Here is a 19,846-nt window from a genome sequence, read left to right as displayed (position 1 = left end):
TTGAAAGTCTTCCCAAGCTCTGTTGTGGCTTTTTATCTTAAAAACATTCGAACCATTTTTGCCTTTCGTATTTTTTTTCATTCATTCATCAATATAAAATTTATTTCGATGTAGGTTGGACAGTTGCAACTAGTAATCATACGCTGTCTAACTTTTTGTATACCTTTATGCTACTAAAAGAGCACCTCAATAAGTAACAATAACATGCAGTCAGTACAACTTGAAATAATAGCTTCTCAGCATTTACAGTAAAGTACATAAGCAAACCACCTGGGATCAAGCAAGCACAGTAATTAAGCAGTTTCTCATGATGGAAGAGCAGGGCATAGGAACCATGCTGCATCCCCTTCATACGTTGAGTTTTCTGTCTAAGCGAGGTAGCACCTTTATCATAAAAGAATACTTAAACCTGGCAGTTTCCTCACCCAGTGTTGTCAATTGCATGTTCTAAAAGTACGTCTGAGTTAGGTTTCAACAGTAGCTAGAAGGCGGGAGCATTAGGTAACAAGTCACTGGGATATTAGCTAGGAGTTTCTGCAAACACTTTGCTAAAGTTACCCTGTCAGTGGCCTGTTAAGTGTTAGGCAGTAAAGTTTGACACACTGGAGACTTGCAATGGCCACCCTCTTGAGGGAGTTCCAGTTGGAACAGGTGTCAGATATAGATGGATGTTGAATTCAAGCTGACAAGTTCCAACGAACATTGCAAAATAGGGCTAAATATCCAAACTATTAAGGTCAAATGAATTTCTGATATTTTTATTTTATTTATTTATTTCAATGTTTGAAATGTCTGGGTTAACAAAAGGTTGTACACAACTTGCAATCCAATCTACGAGAAAATTCGCCAAATCTAAAAAGCAAATTTGCCCATTCTATAAATTAAACTGCATACGGATGAGCACCACATTCTGCTTCATCTTCAAAATAAAACCAACAGCATTTTTTACCGTCGGCTAAATACTCCATGGCCTCTTCCCTGGAATAGAAACTGTAAATAGTATATAAAACAAGCTTCAGGGATGAAATTTATGCAAACCCATTATTGTGTCAAGAAGCTCCATGAAGTCAACCTAGTTAAGATAGACCACTTTAGGAGCACTTTTTAATATCTGCACAAAAACGCCAGCTTGCTAAATTAGTCAATACAAGCTGGAGCTGAAGTGCAAGTACCTACTGTGACAAAATGACCCGTCTTAAAATTGGTGTCTAAATTAAGCGAGACAAGCCATCTTGATACCTGTGCCAGGTTTATTCCTTGCAAACAAATTTTTCCAGGACAATATTCATAGATATACAAGGATGAAGGGTGCAAATGGGGAGGTGATAAGTAGTGGTGATGTGAGAAGGAGATGGAGTGAGTATTTTGAAGGTTTGTTGAATGTGTTTGATGATAGAGTGGCAGATATAGGGTGTTTTGGTCGAGGTGGTGTGCAAAGTGAGAGGGTTAGGGAAAATGATTTGGTAAACAGAGAAGAGGTAGTGAAAGCTTTGCGGAAGATGAAAGCCGGCAAGGCAGCAGGTTTGGATGGTATTGCAGTGGAATTTATTAAAAAAGGGGGTGACTGTATTGTTGACTGGTTGGTAAGGTTATTTAATGTATGTATGACTCATGGTGAGGTGCCTGAGGATTGGCAGAATGCGTGCATAGTGCCATTGTACAAAGGCAAAGGGGATAAGAGTGAGTGCTCAAATTACAGAGGTATAAGTTTGTTGAGTATTCCTGGTAAATTATATGGGAGGGTATTGATTGAGAGGGTGAAGGCATGTACAGAGCATCAGATTGGGGAAAAGCAGTGTGGTTTCAGAAGTGGTAGAGAATGTGTGGATCAGGTGTTTGCTTTGAAGAATGTATGAGAAATACTTAGAAAAGCAAATGGATTTGTATGTAGCATTTATGGATCTGGAGAAGGCATATGATAAGAGTTGATAGAGATGTTCTGTGGAAGGTATTAAGAATATATGGTGTGGGAGGAAAGTTGTTAGAAGCAGTGAAAAGTTTTTATTGAGGATGTAAGGCTTGTGTACGTGTAGGAAGAGAGGAAAGTGATTGGTTCTCAGTGAATGTAGGTTTGCGGCAGGGGTGTGTGATGTCTCCATGGTTGTTTAATTTGTTTATGGATGGGGTTGTTAGGGAGGTAAATGCAAGAGTTTTGGAAAGAGGGGCAAGTATGAAGTCTGTTGGGGATGAGAGAGCTTGGGAAGCGAGTCAGTTGTTGTTCGCTGATGATACAGCGCTGGTGGCTGATTCATGTGAGAAACTGCAGAAGCTGGTGACTGAGTTTGGTAAAGTGTGTGGAAGAAGAAAGTTAAGAGTAAATGTGAATAAGAGCAAGGTTATTAGGTACAGTAGGGTTGAGGGTCAAGTCAATTGGGAGGTGAGTTTGAATGGAGAAAAACTGGAGGAAGTGAAGTGTTTTAGATATCTGGGAGTGGATCTGGCAGCGGATGGAACCATGGAAGCGGAAGTGGATCATAGGGTGGGGGAGGGGGCGAAAATTCTGGGGGCCTTGAAGAATGTGTGGAAGTCGAGAACATTATCTCGGAAAGCAAAAATGGGTATGTTTGAAGGAATAGTGGTTGCAACAATGTTGTATGGTTGCGAGGCGTGGGCTATGGATAGAGTTGTGCGCAGCAGGATGGATGTGCTGGAAATGAAATGTTTGAGGACAATGTGTGGCGTGAGGTGGTTTGATCGAGTGAGTAACGTAAGGGTAAGAGAGATGTGTGGAAATAAAAAGAGCGTGGTTGAGAGAGCAGAAGAGGGTGTTTTGAAGTGGTTTGGGCACATGGAGAGAATGAGTGAGGAAAGATTGACCAAGAGGATATATGTGTCGGAGGTGGAGGGAACGAGGAGAAGAGGGAGACCAAATTGGAGGTGGAAAGATGGAGTGAAAAAGATTTTGTGTGATCGGGGCCTGAACATGCAGGAGGTTGAAAGGAGGGCAAGGAATAGAGTGAATTGGAGCGATGTGGTATACCGGGGTTGAACTGCTGTCAGTGGATTGAATCAAGGCATGTGAAGCGTCTGGGGTAAATCATGGAAAGTTGTGTAGGTATGTATATTTGCGTGTGTGGACGTATGTATGTACATGTGTATGGGGGGGGGGGGGGGGGGGGGGGTGGGCATTTCTTTCGTCTGTTTCCTTGCGCTACCTCGGCAAACGCGGGAGACAGCGACAAAGTATAAAAAAAAAAATAACAAGGATGAGGAATAATGAAAGAGCAGTAAAAGGCTTTGACCGACTACGTGGCAGTGGATGAAAGATTGAGAAAGGCTGAGATGGGTGCTAGTCATGAGAGGATTCTTTGGAGTGACCATTTTGCAGTTCTTGTGGGGATAAGGATTAGGGAAAAATGGGGGAATGGTGTAAATGAAGAATGTGATGGCAAACAAGATGAATTAGGAAAAATATATGGAGGAATATGAGAGGGTAACAAAGGTTAGATGGAAGTGCAGTGAATGGAGCAATGTGTCAATGAGGCATTTAAAATTTGTAGAAATGCTAGTAAAGGTTTGGTAAAGTGTGTGAAAGAAGAAAGTTAAGAGTTAATGTGAATAAGAGCAAGGTTATTAGGTACAGTAGGGTTGAGGGTCAAGTCAATTGGGAGGCAAGTTTGAATGGAGAAAAACTGGAGGAAGTAAAGTGTTTTAGATATCGGAGTGGATCTGGCAGCGGATGGAACCATGGAAGTGGAAGTGAATCATAGGGTGGGGGAGGGGGCGAAAATCTTGGGAGCCTTGAAGAATGTGTGGAAGTCAAGAACATTATCTTGGAAAGCGAAAATGGGTATGTTCGAAGGAATAGAGATTCCAACAATGTTGTATGGTTGTGAGGCGTGGGCTACGGATAGAGTTGTGCGCAGGAGGGTGGATGTGCTGGAAATTAGATGTTTGAGGACAATATGTGGTGTGAGGTGGTTTGATCGAGTAAGTAATGTAAGGGTAAGAGAGATGTGTGGAAATAAAGACCATGGTTGAGAGAGAAGAGGGTGTTTTGAAATGGATTGGGCACATGGAGAGAATGAGTGAGGAAAGATTGACTAAAAGGATATGTGTGTCGGAGTTGGAGGGAACGAGAAGTGGGAGACCAAATTGGAGGTGGAAAGATGGAGGGAAAAAGATTTTGAGTGATCGGGGCCTGAACATGCAGGAGGGTGAAAGGAGGGCAAGGAATAGAGCGAATTGGATCGATGTGGTATACCGGGGTCGACGTGCCGTCAATGGATTGAATCAGAGCACGTGAAGTGTCTGGGGTAAACCATGGAAAGTTCTGTGGGGCCTGGATGTGGAAAGGAGCTGTGGTTTCAGGCATTATTACATGACAGCTAGAGACAGTGTGAACGAATGGGGCTTTGTTTTCTCCTAGCACTACCTCGCACACATGAGGGGGGAGGGGGATGTTATTCCATGTGTGGCAAGGTGACGATGGTAATAAATAAAGGCAGACTGAATTATATACATGTGTATATAAGTACATGTCTATGTATATACATGTGTACAGCGAGATGTATAGGTATGTATATTTGCGTGTGGACGTGTATATACATGTGTATGGGGGTGGGTTGGGCCATTTCTTTCGTCTGTTTCCTTGCGCTACCTCGCAAACGCGGGAGACAGCGACAAAGCAAAATAAATAATACTAGTAAAGGTTTTAGAATCGGTTGTTAGATACAGGAATAAAGTGGGCAATGCGTAGTGCAGATTAGAGATGTTGCTCAATAGGAATGTACCTGACAATTCAGCAAAGGAGGGAATAAAAAAAACATGCAAGTGGAATGTTAAGCCAGCAGAGGAAAGCAAAGAAATATCAGATGAAGATTTTGGAAGAAAAAGTAAAGCAAAAAGTTTTGGGATAAGAAACTACAGGAAGGAGGTGAAATATGGATACAAGTGGAAATGGTGATGCAAGAGGAAAACTGCAGAATCAAAAGGAGGAAGTGAAGGAAGAGGATACAAGTGAAGAGGCCTAAAGGGAAAAGCGAGATAAGGGCAACAACGAGGCTGAAAGTAGGAAAGGAACCTTAGGTGGATGGGATTATGGCTGAAATGCACAAGTATGGAGACAAGCACAATACAGTGCATGCATTTTGCATACAATTTAGCATGACTGGGTAAACATTACTGTTTTCTTTATTCATGGGAGAGGGTGCTAAGGAAGTACATAGCAATTATAGGGAAATGTCCAAGCATACCAGGAAAAGTAGGAATATAGACAATAATGAAAATGACTGAATGCAGAATAAAAGAAAAAGGTAGGGGATGGGTGTGTCAGGTTTATGTAATAAAGATGACAAAAAATATCTAGCAAATGGTATACACCTTTTATGGATCTGAAGAAAGCATGACACTTAAGTGAAAATTGAAAGGTAAATGCAAGAAAGTTTTTTTTCCTACCACACTGAAAAGTACTAAATTGTGCTGTAGATATTGGGGGAGAGGGAGAGAGAGAGAGAGAGAGAGAGAGAGAGAGAGAGACTGGAAGAGGAGAGGTAATTGAAGTATCTGGGAGCTGTCATAGGGAGGTGTGGCAATATGGAAAGAGATAGGCAGAGAGTGGTACAAGTCATTGGGTACCTGAATAGAATAATGATGGGTAGAGGTGCAAGTGGAGAGGATTAAGGGTCAGTATAATCCTTCCAAATCTGAAATATGCAGCCAAACATGGAATGAGGCACAGAAGTCAAGAATCCAGGCTGTATAAACAAGTTATTCAAGAACAAATGGTGGACTAGATGGAATGAAAAAAAAGGTGTGCTAGAGATGTGGCATGAAAAGGGATGCAAAGGGAGTTAATTGAGTGGAAGATTGGGTAAAAATACTTAAAAGGTAGTTTTGGAAAGAAAAGAGATAGTTTACACGAAGTGTGTATGATAGTACAATTAACAGGGTTGGTGCAAGGGGAAGACCACTGTGACATGGACAAAAAAGGTGGAGGAATACTGGAGGGAGAGAAACATGAAGATTGAATGTAATGGTGTATGCGAGGGAGGAATGCAAAGACATGAACAATTGGAGACTAGCCACGGCCACCCCTTGATGAGAGTTCTCAGAGGGCATCAGAGATATAGATATTAAAAAAAGTGAAAGATTTAGCTAAAATTCCAAATGAGCAAGTTATGCAATAAAATTGTGAAGAGATGACCACCACATCCCTTAACCCTCTTAAATACCTAAACCCTACCTATCGTACATGCTCGTCATATCCCACCAGAGTGAGGTAATGGTGTAAAAAATAGGACATCCTTTCAGGGAATATTCTTCACTTGACTTTTCTCTATTCTTTTTGGAAAGCAATGGGGGAAGGATATATTTCCAGGTTCCCCCTCGTATCCTCTCAGTCAACTATGAAATGCAGAGATTGGGCAGTATTCTTTGTTTAGGTTTCTTTAAAACAATTACAACAATGTAAATTTAGGTAGCTATCACTCAAATTTTGATATGCCAAGATTTGTGCGCACATACGAAAGTTTGTTTCATTACATAACACACACAGGTGGAAACAGGTAATTATATTACAAACTCTATGGTAAAAACAAATGCAGTCAGATACAATTGCTCAAAATTTTATGTATGCAAACAAGGCTATTATAAATCCGTTCCCGACAAAAAGTTGAGTGCTTTACTGTATATAACTTACCAGTAATATGAATGTTCTATAAAGTATCAGACTGCAATGGAACAGTCGTATACTCGAGCTGTTACATCAGGCCTCGTCGACAAGATAATGTCCTTTTACTTCAATTGTCCTGTTAAAATAAACTTTTAATGTACAAAATAAATTTACTTTTATCCATTATCATCATTATATTTTCAGCTTAATTTTGACATCAATCCATTCAGAAGTCCAACATGTTAAAGATTCATCATACATACCAATACATAACTACTGATAGAGAGTTTACTTACACATTTCCCTTGCATGCTTCAACCACCTGATATTCAAATAAGCTTCCAGCGTTCAATGCTTGTAGTTCTGTAAAAATTAAATGTTTCACTTTTCAAAGCAATTATTTTTTTACATTTGCTGCACGCCTTTACATGGTATGACATGCAATAGTCTTAAAACAACTATTCCCATTTACCTCTACCCTAGGGATAGGGGAGAAAGAATACTTCCCACGCATTCCTCATGTGTCCTAGAAAGCTACTAAAGGGGACGGGAGCCAGGGGCTAGAAACCCTCCCCTACTGGTATTTTAACTTTTTAAACAGGGAAACAGAAGGAGTCACGCGGGGAGTGCTCATCCTCCCAAGGCTAAGATTATGGTGTCTAAATGTGTGTGGATGTAACCAAGATGAGAAAAAGGATATGCAATATGTTTGAGGAAAGGACCCTGGATGTTTTGGCTGAGTGAAACGAAGTTCAAGGTTAAAAAGGAAAAGTGGTTTGGGTATGTCTTGGGAGTAAAGTCAGGGGTTAGTGAGAGGGCAAGAGGAAGGAAGGAGTAGCACTACTCCTGAAACAAGAGTGGTGGGAGTATGTGATAAGTGTAAGAAAGTAAACTCTTGATTGATATGTGTAAAGCTGAAAGTGGATGGAGAGAGATGGGTGATTATTGGTACATATGCACCTGGACATAAGCAATATCACGAGGCAAGTGTTTTGGGAACAGCCGAGTGTGTGTTAGTAGTTTTGATGCAAGAGACCGGGTTATGGTGACCGGTGATTTGAATGCAAAGGCGAGTAGTGTTGCAGTTGAGGTGTGAAAGTTTTTGCGATATGAATTAATTCACAGTGGATCGCAAGATTAAAATAAATGATAGACCTTTGATCTGTCCAGGCTAAAATGTTCACCTAAATCAGTCCTTTTGATGAACAAGTTTTCTGGTGCCCCTCAACTAGGTAAATTCCAGAATCTCAAACCTAAATTGTGTACCTTCTGAATTCATTACCCATCAAGTAATACACTGGGGCTCTACAACACAAGCAACAAGCCATTCACTTCACTATTTTTACCAAAGGAAAATATCTGCATAACTTTATCCAGAGCCGAAATAACTTCCTAAATATAAAGTACAATGGCCAAGTGTTAGCAAGACTACTAAGACTCGGCCATGTTTATATGTATAAACCAAAATATACTAAAAAAAAAACCATATACACTTACATAGTTCACTTTAGGACAAACACCAGAAATTAAAAACTTTATGCTTCTAGTGAACGACCATATTTAGTACCAAGAAGCGATTTTGTTCCCATAGGAAAACTGACCATGGCATAAAACCATGATCAATGATGTATATGGCCTTAATCTTCCAAACCTGATTGGATAAAACAGGAACAGTCCTGCCATCCTGCCAACCTGGTTTGGCCTTGGCAACCCCATACTAAATGTAGCATTGTCACGGGAACCTGTCTAGAATTGCTAAAACACAAATACTATCATGGCCACTGCAACCACATAAAAATATAGTATGGCCGTTAATTCAACAATGGAAATATTTACAAGGATTTCATATAGATATGCAGTGTATAATAAAGACATATAAACAGCCATTCACGTGTACACGTGGCAATGTTCAACGATCTATACTAAAACGTGACAATTCATTATTTCCTATGAAAAAATATAAAATTCTACAATCTATATATAACACATCACACTTCATTCAAATATACAAAATTTTTCAATTTCCAATAATTACAACAAAAAATGGAGAAACTCAAGCTAAGTAATACCTGACAAAACATGTGAAAATGTGAGCGTAATTAACAGTAAAACTATTTGCATAACCAATATAATTATTTTTTTTTTTATACTTTGTCGCTGTCTCCCGCGTTTGCGAGGTAGCGCAAGGAAACAGACGAAAGAAATGGCCCAACCCCCCCCCCCATACACATGTACATACACACGTCCACACACGCAAATATACATACCTACACAGCTTTCCATGGTTTACCCCAGACGCTTCACATGCCTTGATTCAATCCACTGACAGCACGTCAACCCCTGTATACCACATCGCTCCAATTCACTCTATTCCTTGCCCTACTTTCACCCTCCTGCATGTTCAGGCCCCGATCACACAAAATCTTTTTCACTCCATCTTTCCACCTCCAATTTGGTCTCCCTCTTCTCCTCGTTCCCTCCACCTCCGACACATATATCCTCTTGGTCAATCTTTCCTCACTCATTCTCTCCATGTGCCCAAACCATTTCAAAACACCCTCTTCTGCTCTCTCAACCACGCTCTTTTTATTTCCACACATCTCTCTTACCCTTACGTTACTTACTCGATCAAACCACCTCACACCACACATTGTCCTCAAACATCTCATTTCCAGCACATCCATCCTCCTGCGCACAACTCTATCCATAGCCCACGCCTCGCAACCATACAACATTGTTGGAACCACTATTCCTTCAAACATACCCATTTTTGCTTTCCGAGATAATGTTCTCGACTTCCACACATTTTTCAAGGCTCCCAAAATTTTCGCCCCCTCCCCCACCCTATGATCCACTTCCGCTTCCATGGTTCCATCCGCTGACAGATCCACTCCCAGATATCTAAAACACTTCACTTCCTCCAGTTTTTCTCCATTCAAACTCACCTCCCAATTGACTTGACCCTCAGCCCTACTGTACCTAATAACCTTGCTCTTATTCACATTTACTCTTAACTTTCTTCTTCCACACACTTTACCAAACTCAGTCACCAGCTTCTGCAGTTTCTCACACGAATCAGCCACCAGCGCTGTATCATCAGCGAACAACAACTGACTCACTTCCCAAGCTCTCTCATCCCCAACAGACTTCATACTTGCCCCTCTTTCCAGGACTCTTGCATTTACCTCCCTAACAACCCCATCCATAAACAAATTAAACAACCATGGAGACATCACACACCCCTGCCGCAAACCTACATTCACCGAGAACCAATCACTTTCCTCTCTTCCTGCACGTACACATGCCTTACATCCTCGATAAAAACTTTTCACTGCTTCTAACAACTTGCCTCCCACACCATATATTCTTAATACCTTCCACAGAGCATCTCTATCAACTCTATCATATGCCTTCTCCAGATCCATAAATGCTACATACAAATCCATTTGCTTTTCTAAGTATTTCTCACATACATTCTTCAAAGCAAACACCTGATCCACACATCCTCTACCACTTCTGAAACCGCACTGCTCTTCCCCAATCTGATGCTCTGTACATGCCTTCACCCTCTCAATCAATACCCTCCCATTATCCAAAATAATTCAAAATTGTTTCTTGACCGTTAAATTAAAGGGGGCTGGTTAGCAATCAAGTTCACCCATACAAACTCAAATGACACTTTCATTAAAATCTTGATGTCTATTTTGTGAAAATTTTATATCCCTCATCACATCCAGAAAAAAAATGTTATCAGTAATATTGCATTCCCTAAACTGAGCAACAGAATTACATTCCATAATATAATGGTATTATGTACGAGAGTCCATCTTCCCACAAAGTTTACAAGTAATGTCATCAGCTCCAATATACTGTCAAGATTAGCATACTGATTAACAGTTTTACCATAAGTGGATTTTGTAGAGTTCAGAATTCTTAAGTAATATTTCATACTATTACTACCACTACCTGACATTTTCTTTACATTAGCCATTTCCCACTGTTGACATATTTGAACCCTGTTTCAGTTTAATTGTGATATTCAGAAACTGGGTGGTTACAGCAAACCTCCATAACTTAACTCCAGTGCTGTTTCTTAGCCTTTGGTGCCAAACTTTGAACAAGCCACTAGTAGAAGGTAAGTCTACTGCAGCTTAACTTGACATCAATCCATTCAGAAGTCTAACATGTTAAAGATTCATCATACATAAATTATAACTATTGATAGCGAGTTTACTTACACATTTCCCTTGCATGCTTCAACCACCCGATATTCAGGCTTCCAGCGTTCAATGCTTGTAGTTCTGTAAAAATTAAATATCAGTTTCACTTACAAAAGCAATTATTTTTTTACATTTGCTGCACATCATTACAAGGTTTGACAGGCAGTACTCTTAAAACAACTTTATTCCCGTTTAACTCTACAGCAGTTTATATGAAAGTCATGGGCAAATAGTTACCCATTCCTAATTATACATAATGTTTACCGCAAAATTGTAATAAGCATCGATGTGGTATACCGGGGTCGACATGCTATCAATGGATTGAATCAGGGCATGCGAAGCGTCTGGGTTAAACCATGGAAAGTTCTGTGGGGCCTGGATGTGGAAAGGGAGCTGTGGTTTCAGGCATTATTACATGACAGCTAGAGACTGAGTGTGAACGAATGGGGCCTTTGTTGTCTTTTCCTAGAGCTACCTCGCACACAGGAGGGGGATGTTACTCCATGTGTGGCAAGGTGGCGATGGTAATAAATAAAGGCAGACAGTATGAATTATGTACATGTGTATATATGTCACTGATGCACGTCCCTTTAAAAACTGCCTTACGATAATTTGAACTTCTGTTCACAAATCTAACGGTAAAGAATTTTATTCAGTAAATAATGCTATATTCTTTGTCAGTAGTTAGGTCACTGGAAAACATGTCGTATATGGAAGACGAACTCGTCCTAAGTAATCCTCCAAGTAATTTTAAGTAAATCCGATTTAGACCAAGGGGGAAACTGTTTGGAACAAAGTTGAAGCTGGAGGACAATATACAAATATCTATGCTTAAGAATTTCAATAACTATATTAGCCCCAGTTTATTTGGGAAAATCTTCACAAGATTAAAATAACAGACCTTTGATCTGTCCAGGCTAAAATGTTCACCTAAATCAGTCCTTTTGATGAATAAGTTTTCTGGTGCCCCTCAACTAGGTAAATTCCAGAATCTCAAACCTAAATTGTGTACCTTCTGAATTTATTACCCATCAAGTAATACACTGGGGCTCTACAACACAAGCAACAAGCCATTCACTTCACTATTTTTACCAAAGGAAAATATCTGCATAACTTTATCCAGAGCCGGAATAACTTCCTAAATATAAAGTACAATGGCCAAGTGTTAGCAAGACTACTAAGACTCGGCCATGTTTATATGTATAAACTAAAATATACTAAAAAAAAACCATATACACTTACATAGTTCACTTTAGGACAAACACCAGAAATTAAAAACTTTATGCTTCTAGTGAACGACCATATTTAGTACCAAGAAGCGATTTTGTTCCCATAGGAAAACTGACCATGGCATAAAACCATGGTCAATGATGTATATGGCCTTAATCTTCCAAACCTGATTGGATAAAACAGGAACAGTCCTGCCATCCTGCCAAACTGGTTTGGCCTTGGCAACCCCAAACTAAATGTAGCATTGTCACGGGAACCTGTCTAGAATTGCTAAAACACAAATACTATCATGGCCACTGCAACCACATAAAAATATAGTATGGCCGTTAATTCAACAATGGAAATATTTACAAGGATTTCATATAGATATGCAGTGTATAATAAAGACATATAAACAGCCATTCACGTGTACACGTGGCAATGTTCAACGATCTATACTAAAACGTGACAATTCATTATTTCCTATGAAAAAATATAAAATTCTACAATCTATATATAACGCATCACACTTCATTCGAATATACAAAATTTTTCAATTTCCAATAATTACAACAAAAAATGGAGAAACTCAAGCTAGCTCAACCTTACTTTACAGGGGTTTAAGTCAGAAGAATGCTGCTCGGTTGCATCATCAGACGGGAGGGACTGACACTGGTTCTTTTTCATTCAAATTTTTAAGTAATACCTGACAAAATATAATGTGAAAATGTGAGCGTAATTAACAGTAAAACTATTTGCATAACCAAAATAATTATTGTATCCAAAATAATTCAAAAATGTTTATTGACAGTTAAATTAAAGGGGGCTGGTTGGCAATCAGTTCACCCATACAAACTCAAATGACACTTTCATTAAAATCTTGATGTCTATTTTGTGAAAATTTTATATCCCTCATCACATCAGAAAAAAAAATGTTATCAGTAATAATAGCATTCCCTAAACTGAGCAATAGAATTACATTCCATAATGTAATGGTATTATGTATGAGAGTCCATCTTCCCACAAAGTTTACAAGTAACGTCATCAACTCTATTATACTGTCAATAATATTAGCATCTTGATTAACAGTTTTACCATAAGTGGATTTTGTAGAGTTCAGAATTCTTAAGTAATATTTCATACTATTACTACCACTACTTGACATTTTCTTTACATTATCCATTTTCCACTGTTGACATATTTGAACCGTTTCAGTTTAATTGTGATATTCAGAAAGATTAAATTTTCATTACTGCAAGGAAAGCACATATTAAATTAGCCCACCCCTAGAGTTGCTAATGGCCACACAGCTTAGCATGTCTTACCTATTATATGGACAAATAAAGAAAGCTTTAATTTGTGCTTAAATCAGGTATATGAAAGGAACACACAATTAAGCTACCAATCTATCTACCCTTTAACTGGGTGGTTACAGCAAACCTCCATAACTTAAGAACTCCAGTGCTGTTTCTTAGCTTTTGGTGCCTAACTTTGAACAAGCCACTGGTAGAGGGTAAGTCTACTGCTGCTTAACTTTGACATCAATCCATTCAGAAGTCTAACATGTTAATGATTCATCATACATAAATTATAACTATTGATAGCGAGTTTACTTACACATTTCCCTTGCATGCTTCAACCACCCGATATTCAGGCTTCCAGTGCTCAATGCTTGTAGTTCTGTAAAAATTAAATATCAGTTTCACTTACAAAAGCAATTATTTTTCTACATTTGCTGCACGTCATTACAAGGTTTGACAGGCAGTACTCTTAAAACAACTTTATTCCCGTTTAACTTTACAGCAGTTTATATGAAAGTCATGGGCAAATAGTTACTCATTCCTAATTATACATGTTTACTGCAAAATTGTAATGAGCATTTTCTACTCACGAGTCCACATAAGGAATTTGAAAAATAAAGTTCCTAATACCAATTTACTGCTACTGCCTATAACTGCACTGTGTCCTTAGCACCTGACATAAACCTGGATAGATAATGTCTGACTAGGCAAGGAATTCATCTTCCACCTCTGGATATCCAAGGGATTGTTTAGGAATCACATGGACAGTACTGGGTGATCATGAAATATTTCAAACTATATGATTACGAAATACTAAGCCAACTACATACAATTGGTAAAATTACCATTTTTCATTAGTAGATACATTCACTAGCCATTCCAAATACTCAAAATAATGAACTGAGCAGTCCCCTTTCTAGTATGCAGCCTCCCATTATGAATCATGGAGAATACCTGAAATGCGAAAAAAAAAAATACTTTAGTGTATAAATCTAAACACTGGCAATAAGCATTCACAAGTCACTGTTCTGTAGTTTCGTGTGTTACCTTCTACAATAAGCATTAATAACAATCACTTCTGTAAGTTTCATGTGTTACCTTCAATATATAGGAGGTACACATAGCAACTACATTATGTTCTCTACACAAATACCTGAAATTTAGAGGTAAATCCCAGAACAGGGATGTGCAGCAAAGCTCAAAATCCTTACATATTAACAGAATTAGGTTTTTTCTACCAAATTAACTAGAAATTTGTAGATAGAAAATAATGGACCACTTTTTTTTTTTAAGGCTTCAGTCAAAGTCCACATCAATTGAAATATAGATAACCGAAATGAAATAAAAGTATTTACGAATTTTAGTGAAAAACCTGCCTTTTGAAATGTTCCAGGTCATAGTTATTGGGAAAGAGGGTAGATACTTCCAAAGCTTCGACATGCAAGGAAAGCACATATCAAACTGGCCCACCCCTAGAGTTGGTGATGGCCACACAACTTAGTATGCAGTTGGTCACATATGTGTTCACTATTATTTGGACAAGTAAAGAAAGCTTTAGTTTGTGCTTGAACCAGGCATATGCAAGGGATGCACAATTAAGAAGCTATCAATCTATCTATAGTTCAAATGGTTGGTCACGGCAAATCTCCATAAGTAAAGAACTGCCGATTCTTAGCTGTCAAGTGCCTAACCTTGAATAGGCCACTGGCAGAAGGCAAGTGTACTGCAGTGTTTCCAGAGGCTTCTACCTCATGTTCCCTATACTATCTAATGCTTTACCTACTACTATCCAACAATCCTACCTACGTTCCTACCTACTACTTATATCTACTGCTACCATTTTACCAAAAGGCAGAGCTAGAACTGCTCACCACAGGAAAATCAAGTTAGGAAGAATGAACTGCAGGAGTCAGAGTTACTATATGACAAGGAGAGAGTTCACGTGTACAGAATGCCAGTAGTCCACGTTTGCAAAGCAGAAAAGACAGCTAACTGGCATCAGGAATGAAACTTTACTACCACTAGAGTTGGTTCACTAAGCAGATGTCTAACTCTCCTGATGCTCACATGGGTACTATTGGTAATATACCTCCTAGGTACTTGGCTGCCTACCAACTGCAACCTATATATATAATTAATGGTATACTTATGGGGAGACTGCAGCATGAGTTGAATAATTCAATTCAAAACATTCAACCTCTGGAAGCTACCAGACATTAACAAACACTTACCTACAAAGTTGTCCTGTTCATCTTGCTATCCATTGTTAACCACTTCATCTCTTCTGCCACAGGCTACCAGACTGTAGTTAGGTAATGTGGCAGAAACCATCAGCTTTGCCTGGTACAGTGCAATATCTTCCTCCAATGTCACTGGTCAACAAAATTTTAACTGTCCCACGAAATAAAATGGATGGACTTCGTAGCACTTTTCATGCCGAATTCAAATCTTAGAATTTTTCTATCAAGCATGGTTTTTAAGACGGCAATTAAATTTACTCACGGGTGGCATTAAAAAATTGCCTCTAATTTAGGAGTACGATTTTAGGGTAAATTTGGCCACACGAACATCCCTTCCAGGTGTTAAACAATAATCTTCAAAACAGGAGGAGCTCAACTATCCTATGCTCATAATATCCTGGAGAAACCTTTCACCATGCACATCACTGACTGCAGCAAGATTTTCCAGGAAAAAGTAGCACAGCACCCCAGAGCTTTACATGGTCAGATCTTTTACATCACAGTTCTCTTATCCACAATTCTCCAGAAATCTTCACCAAACAAATGACAACCATGCAGTTTTTCAACTTCATTCAGCTCATTAAACTTTTCATCTCTTAAGCATTCCCCCTGATGTCTGGTCCTACAGAAATACAAATTTCATATCAATTCTGGGAATTTGTTCCTCAAACATGTGAATCCATGGCATTACATCCATACCTTTGATAATGTCCAACCCTAGTTTAATGTGCACAGGAGGGATAAATTTTCTCTGATCAACAAGAGGATCGATCACCTTCAATGGAGGCCGATGTTCATTTTGGCCACTTTACATAACTTTGCTCGTTCAGTCTCCAGTTAATCCTACTCACTACGTATGACTAGATGGTAAATTTGGATATCTAATTTCCAATTCTGATGTTAGACCTGACATTTGTCAGGCAGAGGTAGCAATTCAAAAAGTGATCTTTGGGTTATCTTAACCATAGGAATGGCAAAAGGCATGAATCTTGGCCCATGCTGCCAAAGCATGACTTTATAACAAATAGGGGGGGGCCCTAAACTTTTGTCCTGGCCACCTTTATCTAAAACCAAAGTAAAGGTCAAAGTAATTTTTTACAAGGGGTGTGAAAGGACTTTTTTTGCAATGTGAATTAATTCACAGATGTAGCAGAAAGAATTTGGACTACACTTTCTCACCATTATAATGGTGGATGGAGTATCAACAATAGTACAAACGCAAAATCTGTTAACAGATAACGAGTTCTAGCCTGAAACTTTCTGCAGGGCCAAACTAGCAACTTAGGTCAAGCATTCCTAGAGTTATTCCACTTCATAATGAAAATAGCCATTTTACTTTTTATTTAAAATGCTCCTTAAAGCATTGGTATGTATATACTGTACATAATGATACAAGTAAGCTGGGACAAACTATGGGTGATAAGAGAAATTCCGAAACATTTTGATTCAGCGTGCAGCAAAAATACATATTTTTTTCCATGGGACAAAATCTGTTGACAGTGTCAGAACCACTACTTGGCACAAATACCTGAAATTCAAAACTAATCAACCTCCTTGAATATATTGACATTACCCAATTTATCAAATAATGAACCTGCAGACAGATGCTCAAACAGAATCTTCCATTTTAAGTTCGTCATGAAGTGTCGATCTACATCTATTTCCAAAGCATACCAAACTACTAACAAACTTCATCCTGGTTACAAGAGAATTTTCCAACAACTTCCCCGACATTTGGGCTTCATTATTTGTCTAAGGCCTGCAAGCTGACAGAAAATATCCACTTTTGGCTAAGAACAGGAACCAATCTGGATTTAAATCATTCAAACTAAAATTTCCCTTTTTCAGTTTTCAATTTCAGAATTTAGACCATCACAAATAAGAATTTTCTGGTCCTTAAGAGTATTTTAAAGAGTACAGTCAAATCTAACACTGCCGTAGCAAAATTTTGAATTTCATCAATATTGTCATTAGAAATGATTCCAAATCAAAAGTTTATACGTATAGCTTTACAGCAACATACTGTTCACATAGATACTAATATTAAATCAATTTTCCCTCGTCATTCACTTGCCCACCAATTCAGTAACGGACGCAAAATGTCTGATGCATTAAGGCAAATTAGAACTTCTGTACACAAATCTAACGGTAGAGAATTTTACTCAGAAAAAAAATGCTATTAATTATATTCTATTTCAGTAGTTAGATTACTGAAAACATGTATATGGAAGACGATGAACTCGTCCTAAGTAATCCTATAAGTAATTCTAAGTAAATTTGATTTAGACCAAGGGGAAACGGTGTGGAACAAAGTTGAAGCTTGGACGACACGATATATATAAATATTTATGCTAAAGAATTTCATCAATAACAATATTACCCCCAGTTTACTTGGGGAAAGTTTTCATTAAGATTAAAGTAAATAATAGACCTTTGATCTGTGCAGGCTAATAAAATGTTCCAATCTAAATTTAAATCAATCCTTTTAACGCATTAGAGTCCATAAGAATTTAATCTATTATAAGTTTCCTGGTGCACCTAAACTAGGTAAATTCCAGAATCTCAAAAAACCTAAATAGTTTACCTTCTTAATCTATTACCAGTCAATTAAATACAATATCTACATATAACTTTATCCAGAGCAGAGAGAAAAAAAACTGTCCAAAATATATAAATTTAGTACGCTGGCCAAGTGACAAAATACTTTTAAGGCTATCAATACTTAGCCATATGTTTATGCGTATAGCCTAAAATATACAAAAAAAAAAAATATCTATACGTATAACCTCATATATACAAGAAAAACCATACCCTTATATAATTCGTCTTGGGACAAACACGCATTAAACATTTGGTTTCCAGTGAACAACCATATTTAGAACTAAATGAGCCATTTTGTTCCCAACTTTGAAGCCAACTATGACGTAAAACCATAATCAGAGATGAACATGGGTTTAATCTACCAAATCTTGAACTGAAAAACAGGAATAGTCCTGCCATCCTCCAAAAAAAGATTTGGCCTCTGCAACCCCATACTAAATCTAGCATCCGTGTCACGGGCAATCTGTCTAGAATTGCTACTACACAAGTACTAGCATGGCCACTGCAACCATACAATGGAAATAATTATAAAAATGTCAAACAGATATGCAGTGTATAATACATCCATACCGATAGCCATCCACGTGTGCTCATGGCAATGTTCAAAGATCTATACTAAAACGCGACAATTCATTACTTCCTACGAAAAAAACATAAAAACAAATTCTAAAATCTATATAACTCGTCACACTTCATTCGAATGTACACTAAATTCTTCACATTCTAATAATTACAACAAGAAATGGAGAGAGTTGAGCTAGCTCAACCTTACCTTAAGGAGAATCAAGGCAGAAGAACGCACATCGGGAGCGATGCTGCGTCATCGGGCGGGAGGGACCGACACCGCCGAAACACTGGTTCTTTTTCAACTAAATTTTTAAGCAATGCCTAACAAAATATAACGCGAAGATGTGAGAGTAATTAACCGTAAAACTATTAGCATAACCAATGTAATCATAATTGTATCCAAAGTAAGAATTCAAAATTCAAATTCAAAATGTTTATTGACCGTTAAATCAAAGGGGGGCTGGTTAGCAGCAACCAGTCCACCCATACAAACTCAAATTACACTCTATTAAATGAAAGAAATATAAACTATTTCCTAAAATCTTAATGTCTATTTTGTGAAACAATTATATATCCCTCATCACATCCGGAAAAAAATGCTATCAGTTATATTACATTCCCTAAACTGAGCAATACAGTTACATTCCTTAATGTAATGGTATCATGTGCGTTAGTCCATCTTCCCACAAAAATTACACAGAATGCCGTCAGCTCCTTCAATATACTGTCAATAATATTAGGATCCTGATTTAGTGAAGTCTTACCATAAGTGGAGTTTGTAGAGTTGAGAATCTTTAAATAATATTCCACACTGCTACTACCACTACTTAAAATTTTCTTTACATTATCCATTTTCCCATTGTTGACGTATCTGAACCGTGTTCAGTTTAATTATGATATTCAGAAAAGATTCATATTCAATTGTTTCATGACTACACCCTTAATTAGCCAGCTCGTTTGCCAAATCATTCATATATATGTTACAGTGAGATGAAATTATCATATCCTAGTTATGTTGTCACGTATAGTATTCCTACATAGTATTGTCCTCATTTAATGCTGAATTTAATGTTAAAAGAGCACTTTGACTATCTA

The 19,846-nt window shown here is 38.1% G+C and overlaps 1 long non-coding RNA gene across 4 annotated transcripts; it reads right to left on the bottom strand.

Moving 5' to 3' along the window:
* Positions 1-753: 753 nt before the first annotated feature.
* On the bottom strand, positions 754-19,057 carry LOC139746073 (uncharacterized). Of its 4 annotated transcripts, none has more exons than XR_011712056.1 (8): positions 18,957-19,057; positions 15,575-17,111; positions 14,189-14,297; positions 13,660-13,722; positions 10,852-10,914; positions 6,910-6,976; positions 6,641-6,749; positions 754-978 (listed from the first exon to the last, which is right to left on the bottom strand). It is a non-coding gene; the product is annotated as an uncharacterized lncRNA (long non-coding RNA). The 4 variants fall into 4 exon arrangements; XR_011712058.1 differs by lacking the exon at positions 18,957-19,057 and adding an exon at positions 12,652-12,748 and having other exon boundaries at positions 15,575-18,950; XR_011712057.1 differs by lacking the exon at positions 18,957-19,057 and adding an exon at positions 18,395-18,950.
* Between the last annotated feature and the right edge of the window lie 789 nt (positions 19,058-19,846).

The sequence above is a fragment of the Panulirus ornatus genome, chromosome 63, assembly GCF_036320965.1.
Source record: "Panulirus ornatus isolate Po-2019 chromosome 63, ASM3632096v1, whole genome shotgun sequence".
NCBI lineage: Eukaryota > Metazoa > Arthropoda > Malacostraca > Decapoda > Palinuridae > Panulirus > Panulirus ornatus.
Note: the sequence above shows the minus strand (reverse complement) of the source record. Positions and strands in the feature narration are given on the sequence as shown.